The sequence below is a fragment of the Otolemur garnettii genome, unplaced genomic scaffold, assembly GCF_000181295.1.
Source record: "Otolemur garnettii isolate 467f Iridium unplaced genomic scaffold, OtoGar3 scaffold00043, whole genome shotgun sequence".
Classification (NCBI taxonomy): Eukaryota; Metazoa; Chordata; class Mammalia; order Primates; family Galagidae; genus Otolemur; species Otolemur garnettii.
The window spans coordinates 10,176,555-10,185,922 of record NW_003852438.1 but is presented as its reverse complement, the minus strand read 5'-3'; the positions used below and the strand labels follow the sequence as shown (position 1 = coordinate 10,185,922).

At 42.9% G+C, this 9,368-nt stretch overlaps 1 protein-coding gene and 1 pseudogene across 1 annotated transcript in view; one reads left to right on the top strand and one right to left on the bottom strand.

Moving 5' to 3' along the window:
* Positions 1 to 9,368, top strand: part of SARNP (SAP domain containing ribonucleoprotein) — a 71,599-nt gene that overhangs the window by 44,346 nt on the left and 17,885 nt on the right. The gene's annotated exons all lie outside the window — the stretch shown is intronic.
* LOC105887040 lies at positions 4,426 to 5,377 on the bottom strand (annotated as a pseudogene).

Genomic DNA, 9,368 nt, shown 5'->3' with positions numbered 1-9,368 from the left:
ATTCTCCTGCCTCCACCTCCCAAGTAGCTGGGATTACAGGCGCCTGCCACAATGCCTGGCTATTTTTTGTTTGCATTGGTTGCAGCCGTCGTCGTTTGGTGTGACTGGGCTGGATTTGAAGCCACAAGCTCAGGTGTATGTGGCTGGTGCCTTAGCTGCTTGAGCCACAGGCATCGAGCCAATACATTCTCATTTTAACTAGAGAAATAGGAGTTGAGTTTTTCTTTGCTGAACTTCTTCTATTCTCCCTCTATGTCCTAATCCTCAGACACATACTATTTTGCTAGCCATGCATGAGGAAAACATTGGACAAGAAATGTTAGGAATATAAATGGATTACTTTAAGAGGAAAAGTTTTAGGATTTGGAGAAAGCAAGGTGAAATGTTTGATTCATGGCTGGTGCTTTGGCTTATTTATCATAAATTAAATATTTGAGAAGTTTCTGGTAGACAGACGTTCAGGCTTCACTAAAGGTACATGGTTGACCACTAAGCTCTTGTACTTTTTTTTTTTTCTTCAGACAGTCTCACTTCGTCATGTTTGGTAGAGTGCCAGGGCATTATAGCTCACAGCAATGTCAAACTCTTGGGCACAAACGACCCTTTTGCCTCAGCCTCCTGAGTAACTGAGGAGTATAAGCGCCCACCACAACACCTGGCTATTTTTAGAGTCTTGTTCTTGGCTCAGCCTGGTCTCAAACTTCTAAGCACAGGCAATCCACCCGCCTTAGTCTTCCAGAGTGCTAACGTGACAGGTGTGAGTCATCAAGCCTGGCCCAGCTCTTATACTTTTTAATCTTATTTTCTTTCTCTTTGATTTCATTCATTGAGTTTGAACTTGAAAAACTACAGGTAAGAAAAATTGTAGTATGAAACTGTTTCTCGTTCTCAATGCTCCACCTTAAACTGATGTCTTTGCTTTCCTTCTTTTAACATGTCAGAACTGATGACTTTGATAAAAACAAGTTATATGTCTCTCTCTGGTCCCCCTCTAGTCTTTCAATCTGAAAAGGAGGGGAATGCTGTATTCTCTTAAGTCTGTTTTACTTTTAAATAACTTCAATTTTGGCTCGGCGCCTGTGGCTCAAGCGGCTAAGGCGCCAGCCACATACACCTAAGGTGGCGGGTTCGAATCCCCAGCCCGGGCCCGCCAAACAACAATGATGGCTGCAACCAAAAAATGGCCAGGCGTTGTGGCGGGCGCCTGTAGTCCCAGCTACTTGAGAGGCTGAGGCAGGAGACTCGCTTGAGCCCAGGAGTTGGAGGTTGCTGTGAGCGTGATGCCATGGCACTCTACTCAGGGGGATAGCTTGAGGCTCTGTCTCAAAAAAAAAAAAAGATGTGCTTTCGATACTTGAGAGGCTAATGCTGGAGGGCTGGCATAGAGGAGAGGAGGTTACATTTTATACATATGGGGTCAATTAAAGAAAGATTTCTAATTACATGATCATTCATTTTCTTATGTATTCAACAAAACGATAAAGTTTTTTAAAGTTGGAGGTGGGGAAAGGGGAGGGTATTAAATTGGGGGGTGTTTTTCAGGGGGATACTAGGTGGTTATAAATCAGCAAAGGTCCCTTCCTTTTTTTTTTTTTTTGAGACAGAGTTTCACTATGTTGCCCTAGGTAGAGTGCCGTGGCATTAAATAGCTCACAGCAACCTCAAACTCTTGGGCTTAAGCGATCCTCTTGCCTCAGCCTCCGAAGTAGCTGGGACTAGAGGCGCCCGCCACAATGTCCAGCTATTTTTTGATTCTAGTTCTCATTGTTTGGCAGGCCCGGGCTGGGTTCAAACCCACCGGCTCCAGTGTATGTGGCTGGCACCCTGACCGTTGAGCTACAGGTACCTAGTCCAAAGGTTCCGTTTTTAATAATCTGAGATTCCTTGTTAAGATCTAGAAAAAGTTAACTCCTTGCCTCTTCTTCCTTTCTTTTGCTAGTCTTTTTGTGTGTGTGTGTTTTTAAGAAATAGTAGTTTTTGGCCAGCCAAGGTGGCTCAGTGCCTGTTATCCTAGTATTTACTGAGGTAGGTGGATTGCCTGAGCCAGAGAGCGATACCTGTCTCTAAAAATAGCCAGGTGTTATGACAGGCACCTGTAGTCCCAGCTACTTGGGAGGCTGAGGCAAGAGCATCGCTTAAGCCCCAGAGTCTGAAGTTGCTGTGAGCTATGACTCCACAGCACTCTACCCAGGGGGACAAAGTGAAACTCTTGTCTCCAAAAAAGAAAAAGAAATAGTATTGAATTTTTGGTATGTTTTTAAATACTCAATTGGTATTTATTTTCATTTAAAAAGTTTTTTAAGGAAAATTGGTTTTGATTTACACATGAAATAAGGTACTACTTTTCAGAATGAAAACACTTGTGAATCATTATCATTATGAATAATTTAGGATATTTGGGATATTCTGTTTCTAGGTAAAAATTGAAAGTAAGATTTTGGGTGGCCTAATAAGGTGGCTCATGCCTATGATCCTAGCACTGTGAGAGGCTGAAACAGGTGAAATGCCTGAGGTCAGTTCAGTACCAGCCTGAGCAAGAGTGAGACCCTGTGTGTAAAAACTAGTCTGGTTGGACAGTGCCTGTGGCTCAGAGTAGGGCCCCACATACCGAGGGTGGTGGGGTCCAAACCCAGCCTTGGTCAAACTGCAACCAAAAAAAATAGCCGGGCGTTGTGGTGGATGCCTGTAGTCCCAGCTACTTGGGAGGCTGAGGCAAGAGAATTGGTTAAGCCCAAGAGCTGGAGTTTGCTGTGAGCTATGATGCTATGGTACTTTACCGAGGACGACAAAGTGAGACTCTGTCTCTAAAGAAAAAAAACTAATAAAAAAAATAAAAACTAGTCTGGTGTTGTGGTGGGTACTTATAGTCCCAGCTACCAGGGAGGCTGAGACAAGAGAATCACTTTGAGCCCAAGTGTTTGAGGTTGCTGTGAGCTATGACTCCATGGTACTCTACTGAGAGTAACAACATAAGACTCTGTCTCCAGGCTCGGCTCCTATAGCTCAACCGGCTAAGGCGCCAGCCACGTACACCTAAGGTGGCGGGTTCGAATCCCCAGCCCGGACCCGCCAAACAACAATGACAGCTGCAACCAAAAAATAGCCGGGCGTTGTGGCGGGCGCCTGTGGTCCCACCTACTTGGGAGGCGGAGGCAGGAGACTCGCTTGAGCCCAGGAGTTGGAGGTTGCTGTGAGCTGTAATGCCAGGGCACTCTACCCAGGGGGACAGCTTGAGGCTCTGTCTCAAAAAAAAAGACTCTGTCTCCAAAAAAAAAAAATTTTGTTTATTTTTTTTCATTCAGAACATTTTTAATAATGTACATTAAAAAAGGTATTCATCTTATAAATCCAAACATACAATAGCTTGGAGCACATTTAGAAAACAAGGCCATAGGGGTACAAGTGAATCTTTCTAAGAGTAGCATGTGAACGTTTTAAAACAATAACTGAGAAAATGACATGAAGGCTGTATTGACCAGTTTGATGGAAGTATTTCGGATTGCATGTGAAAACCCCACACTGTACCCCAGAAGTGCATTAATGTACATAGTTACCATTCAATAAAAAAAAAGAAAAAGAAAAAGAAAACAAGGCCAATGTAAAAAGACGGATTAAAACAATTAGAACAGTACAGGTTTTGTATGGCTCGGATTTTACAGTTTTCTTACTGCATCATCAAAGTCAGAAATCTGTTCCTTCAGCTGGCTCCACTGCTCCAGATTTAAAGAAAAACCTTTCCAGGCGGCACCTGTGGCTCAGTGGGTAGGGTGTCAGTCCCATATACCGAGGGTAGCGAGTTCAAACCCAGCTCCTGCCAAACTGCAACAAAAAATACCCGAGTGTTGTGGTGGGCACCTGTAGTCCCAGCTACTCGGGAGGCTGAGGCAAGAGAATTGCTTAAGCCTAGGAGTTGGAGGGGTGCTGTGAGCTGTGATGCCACAGTACTCTACCTAGGGCAATAAAGTAAGACTCTGTCTCTAAAAAAAAAAAAAAAGAAAAAAAAGTCATACCTTTCCTTCCTGGTTTCATTTCACCTTCTGGATCCATCCAAAATTCTCTAGTATCAGTAAGAACTTTACCTTTAAAGTCCAGAACACTAATGTACCTCATATTCCCAATCTGAAACATGTTATCATCTCTGCTGCTACTGCTGCTCTGTTTGGAAGGTGACAGAGCTCTTGAAGTTTCACCAGTTTTTTGCTTCTTCACAGGTTTTTCTGGAGCAACTCGCTTTTTCCTCTTTAACTTTTTGTCAGCTTCACTGTCTGAATTACTGCCAGAAGAGCTTGAAGAAACAAGTTCCTTTGATTTAGGCATTGCTCTGCTCCTGCAGTCTTAAAAAAAAAGATTTTAGTAATAGGTGTGTGATACATATTTCAAAACAGAAGTGAAACATCTTTTTGAAAGTTTGCCTTTGCAGTAAATTCAATCATTCAGATTGTTTTCTCGGGGTGGCGCCTGTGGCTCAAAGGAGTAGGGCACCAGCTCTATATACTGGAGGTGGTAGGTTCAAACTCAGCTGCAGCCAAAACAAACAAACAAAAAAAGATTGTTTTCTCTCAAGACCCAAGTATTCCAGAGCATTGCCAGCTTTAAGTTTATCCTTTGTTTCTTCATCAAATTCTTCCATGGACTCTCAAGGTTCCGGCTCACATAATAGAAAGAGGTAATTGATTTCCAAAATGACTTTCCTATGACATACACTAATAGCTTGAGGGACAGAGGATCATTAACCAAGGAGTCTGTGTAAAAGGAACCAAGATATGTCTTTGAGTTAATTGTATTATCCTGGGTGCACAGATCTGGCCGCATGCTGAATCCATGAGAGTCTTCCCACTGTGAAGGCAAAGGCATCACCTCCATGTGGGAAATACATTTTCAGTTTAGGGAACTTCTCAGCCACTTCACCCATGATCATGGAGCAAGTGCTATGGTAGTCCCTGCTGGCATTCCTATAAGCCAAGGAAGCTAGTATCCATCCATCCATCCACATGTTCCAGGGATGCACAAACAGGAAACTATTCAACCTTTCAGCCATGGGATAGACAGGGAAGAGTTCCTGCTAGTTAAAATCCTACTCGTTTACCTGGGAAAAGCCCAGCTCCTTTATACAGCACTCCCATCTTCTTGACAGCCAGCACTGGGGCCTCTGTGGGCAGCATTCCCAGGCCCACAAACTCCTGGGATGGTTGCAGTGGTGGCTAGGTCATTGTTTAAAAGCTGGCACAGGCTTAAAGTATCCTGAGGTTTGTCCCTTTGGGTCCATTTTTCTAATGTGAACTTACGGATCCCAGCAGTTCTCTTGGACCACTCTGAAGACCTTCCCATCTTTGAGTATCTTTGCTTTTCTAGTTCGGGAGGCTGAGAAATCCAAAGTCAAGGCAGCCCTCTAGTGAGGGCTCACTTTCTGCTTCTTAGATGGCACCGTCTTGGTGTGTCTTCACATGGTAGAAGGGGCCAAAATAGTATTTTAATTAGCTGGGTATGATGTTAGCACCTCTAGCTACAGCTACTTGGGAGGCTAAGGTGGAAGGATCACTTGAGCCCAGGAGTTTGAGGTTGCAGTGAGCTATGATTACCCTATTGGACTCCAGCATTGGCAACAGAGCAAGACCTATTTCAAAATAAACAAGTAGATAGAAGGCTGGGCACGGAGGCTCATGCCTGTAATCCTAACAGTTGGGAGGCCGAGGTGGGTGGATTGCCTGAGCTCATGGGTTCAGGACCAGCCTGAGTCAGAGCAAGACCTCATCTCAAAAAAAGCTTGGTGTTGTGGTGGGCACCTGTAGTCCCAGCTACTTGGGAAGCTGAGGCAAGAGAATTACTTGAGCCCAAGAGTTTGAGGTTGCTGTGAGCTATGACGCCACAGTACTCTACCCAGGGTGACAAAGCGAGTGTCTCTTTAAAAAAAAAAAAAGAAGAAATAATTGTATTTTAAAGGTGTTCCACATTTGGAGTCATATCAAATATTACATCTGGAAATCCCTAGTAGTGTAGATGTGATACTGAGAAGGAGTTTATATTTGAAATGCTTGGTCTGAGGTTGGGCACAATAGCTCACACCTGTAATCCTGGCACTCTGGGAGTCGAAGTCAGGTGGATCTCCCAAGCTCAAGAGTTGGAGACCAGTGTGAGCAAGAGCAAGACCCTATTATCTATTAAGAATAGAAAAGCAGGGGCGGCGCCTGTGGCTCAAAGGATAGGGCGCTAGCCCCATATGCCAGAGGTGGCGGGTTCAAACACAGCCCCGGCCAAAAAAAGAATAAAGAATAGAAAAGCTAGCTGGGTGTTGTGGGTGCCTGTAGTCCCAGCTACTCAGGAGGGTAAGGCAAGGGGATCACCTGAGCCCAACAGTTTGAGGTTGCTGTGAGCTAGGATGCCATAGCACTCTACCCAGGCACAGAGTGAGACTGTGTCTCAAAAAAACAAGAAATACTTGGTCTAAAGTTTACAAAGTAATTGTTTCTGGGGGAATTTATTGGGTATATAGTAGAAGAAGTTTTAGAATTTTCATGTCATGTCCATGCTTAGGTATGAGGTAGGTAAGGAAAAGGAGCAATTGGAAATGAACAGAGGTATGAAAGGGATCTCTTTAGTGCTCTAACTAAATAAGCAAAACAGGTGAGCTTCAGAGAAATTCTGTTTCCCCTTTCCTCACTTTATTGTTATTTCTTTTTTTGCTTAAGTTCTGTAGGAAAAAATGCCTTTCTGTGTTTGAACCTAGTTGCCTCCCTCTTTTCCCCTTGCACCTGAGGTGTGCCCTGATCTTGTTTTGGAATGCTTTTCCTATTTTGAAATTACTCTGGTGAAACTAATAGTAAATAATTACTCTGGTGAAGATAAGCATTCTCTTTGCTTATCTATTTGACTTCTAGGAGAGCAGTAAGACAGGTGTACTACTCAGGGCCCTCTGTGATTACTTCACAGCTTTATTTTCACATCTCTGCAGCTGAGATACCTTATTTGTAGGAAGCATAGACTTCGGAATGCCCCTTTTGTTTGTCTTTGCAGTAGGATGGCAGCCTTATTTGAACTTGATGAGAAATTTTTTTTTAAATTTTGATCTGTATTTTGTTCAAGCTACTTGCAGTTGTCCTCAAATAACAGCTGCATGTAAGGATCACCAGGGGAACCCTTTTAAAAATAATAGCTACTTAGGCCTGCCCTTTTGAGGTTCAGATTTGTTATGTTGGGGTAAGGCCAGGGATATGCATTTTCAAATACTCCAGTTAAAAGACACCTGTTGTCCTGGTGCTTATTTTATTAATTAAATAACTAATTAATTATTTTGAGACAGAGTCTCACTTAGTTGCCCTGGGTTGAGTGCCAGCTCACAGCAACCTCAAACTCTTGGGCTCAAGTGATTCTCTTGCCTCAGCATCCCAAGTAGCTGGGACTTACAGGTGCCTGCTACAATGCCAGACTATTTTTAGAGATGGGGTCTCTTGCTCAGGCTGGTCTCGAACTCCTGAGCTCAAGCAGTCAGCCCACTTCAGCCTCTCAGAGTGCTGGGACTATAGGTGTGAGCCACTGTGCCCAGCGGTCTGGTGCTTATTTTAAATTTATGAATGGTCAGTAACTGCCCTTCATTCTCTTTATATTTTGACTAAGATAGTATTCACCTTCCCGCAAAAGTTTTATCTTCCCTCTATTGACTTCTTAATGTTTCTGCCAAGCTCTGCCTTATCCTTAAAAGCAGCAGCTTCCTGGCTTTTAAGAGAGGGAGATGGGGACTTTTAATAGAAGCTTGGTTTCCGGGGGTCTCAAGTGTGAAGCCTTCATTTCCTCCACCTGCCTTGCTTTGTCCTACAATCAGCTAGAGCAAGACCGAAACGACCTCCTCTGGAGTTGAAGAGGAGTGGGGGTGAGGAAAGAGCTCGATTTGTACAAGAGAAAGAAAAAGTGTTAAGAGGTAGTGAGTAAGAAGAGTGTTTGGTTTTGAGCTTCAAATCCTCTGAAGATAGGAGATACAATTCCTGGTTGTTTCTAATTCTGATGTGGCTTTAAAGTTCCCAACACTCTACTGGCCCTAACAAGTTGATTCTAATCTCAGCAGTTAAAGAAGATTGCTGAGAGTAGTTAAGATGGTTATATTGGGAAAGTGTATTATGTGTGTGGAGAGTGTCGGAGTGTCTCTTTACTAAGTGTTTACTAAGGCATTGTACTCTCTGCTAGTCTAGTCCTTTACCTTTAGTCCGCCTAAGCTCTGTGCATTGATATTTTGGGGACCACCCTGTGTTCTGTGGTCTGGCTGGCATAATGAATTTCAGAAACTGGGGCAGGGAGGTGACAGCTGTGTGTTTAAGCACTGAAGTGTTTCTGAGAGAAAAACCATCAGTTGCTGTCATTCACCCTGAAAGTATGAAATTAGAAGTTCACTTACCCTAGAGTGTTTCATAACCTTTACCTTTTGGAAGTCAAGGCCATGTCATGATTAATCTACCGTTGCCTAAAAGCCCCCAGGCTCTGCTTTTTATCCTGCCTAGTCACATGGCAGTGAGATTCAGGAAAGTGACCGTAAGGCTCCCTCTTTTCCTTTTTGCTTTACTACTTTACATTCTCTTGGAAAATCAGATTGGCCTGGTTTTCCTAAGTAACATTTTAGCATGATAATTCATTCACAAAAGGGGTCAGTTACTTTTTTGTTAGTTTTGCAAAATATGACCATTTTAGCTCTGTCAGCGTCTTTTCTAAAGGACTAGACTAGCAGAGAGTACAATGCCTTAGTAAACACATGGCAAAGGGACACTCAGACACTCTTCACACACATAATACACTTTCCCAATATAACCATCTTACCTACTTTCACTCTAGGGAAAAAAACTCTTCAGGAAAAAAAATCGTTGCTGTACCTGACCTTTGAAATGCCTCTTCTTGTAAGCATATTCTGACTGAATTCTTTATGGAATTTATGCTTCTCACACATGGTGTAAGGAGGGGATGATGCGTGAGAGAGCTTGTTTGTACTGACCAAGAATAATTCCTGACTTGGTTAATTCCTTTGGTCTCCTCAGAGAAGAATGAGGATATTTCTTACTTGAATCTGGTAAATACTCATGCTTTGTGTTCTTGGGAGTTAACTGAATTCGAATTCCCTAAATGTGCCTGGGTTACACTTTGGGTCTCTGTTTTATTTCTCTTAGTTTGTTTTTTATGATCTAGAGTGGCACTGGTAATAAAATTGAAGAAGGTGAATGCTTTCAACACACAGCCCATGGGGGTGCTAATTAAATCAAATTGGATTCCTTTTGGCAGAGCAAGTAGCTCTAGCACATGGCTTAGAGCAGTATTCTTTATTGTATTCAGGATATAATTAAATTTTGGAAAATACTCTCTTGAATTTGAATCTTTTTTTTTTTTTTTTTTTT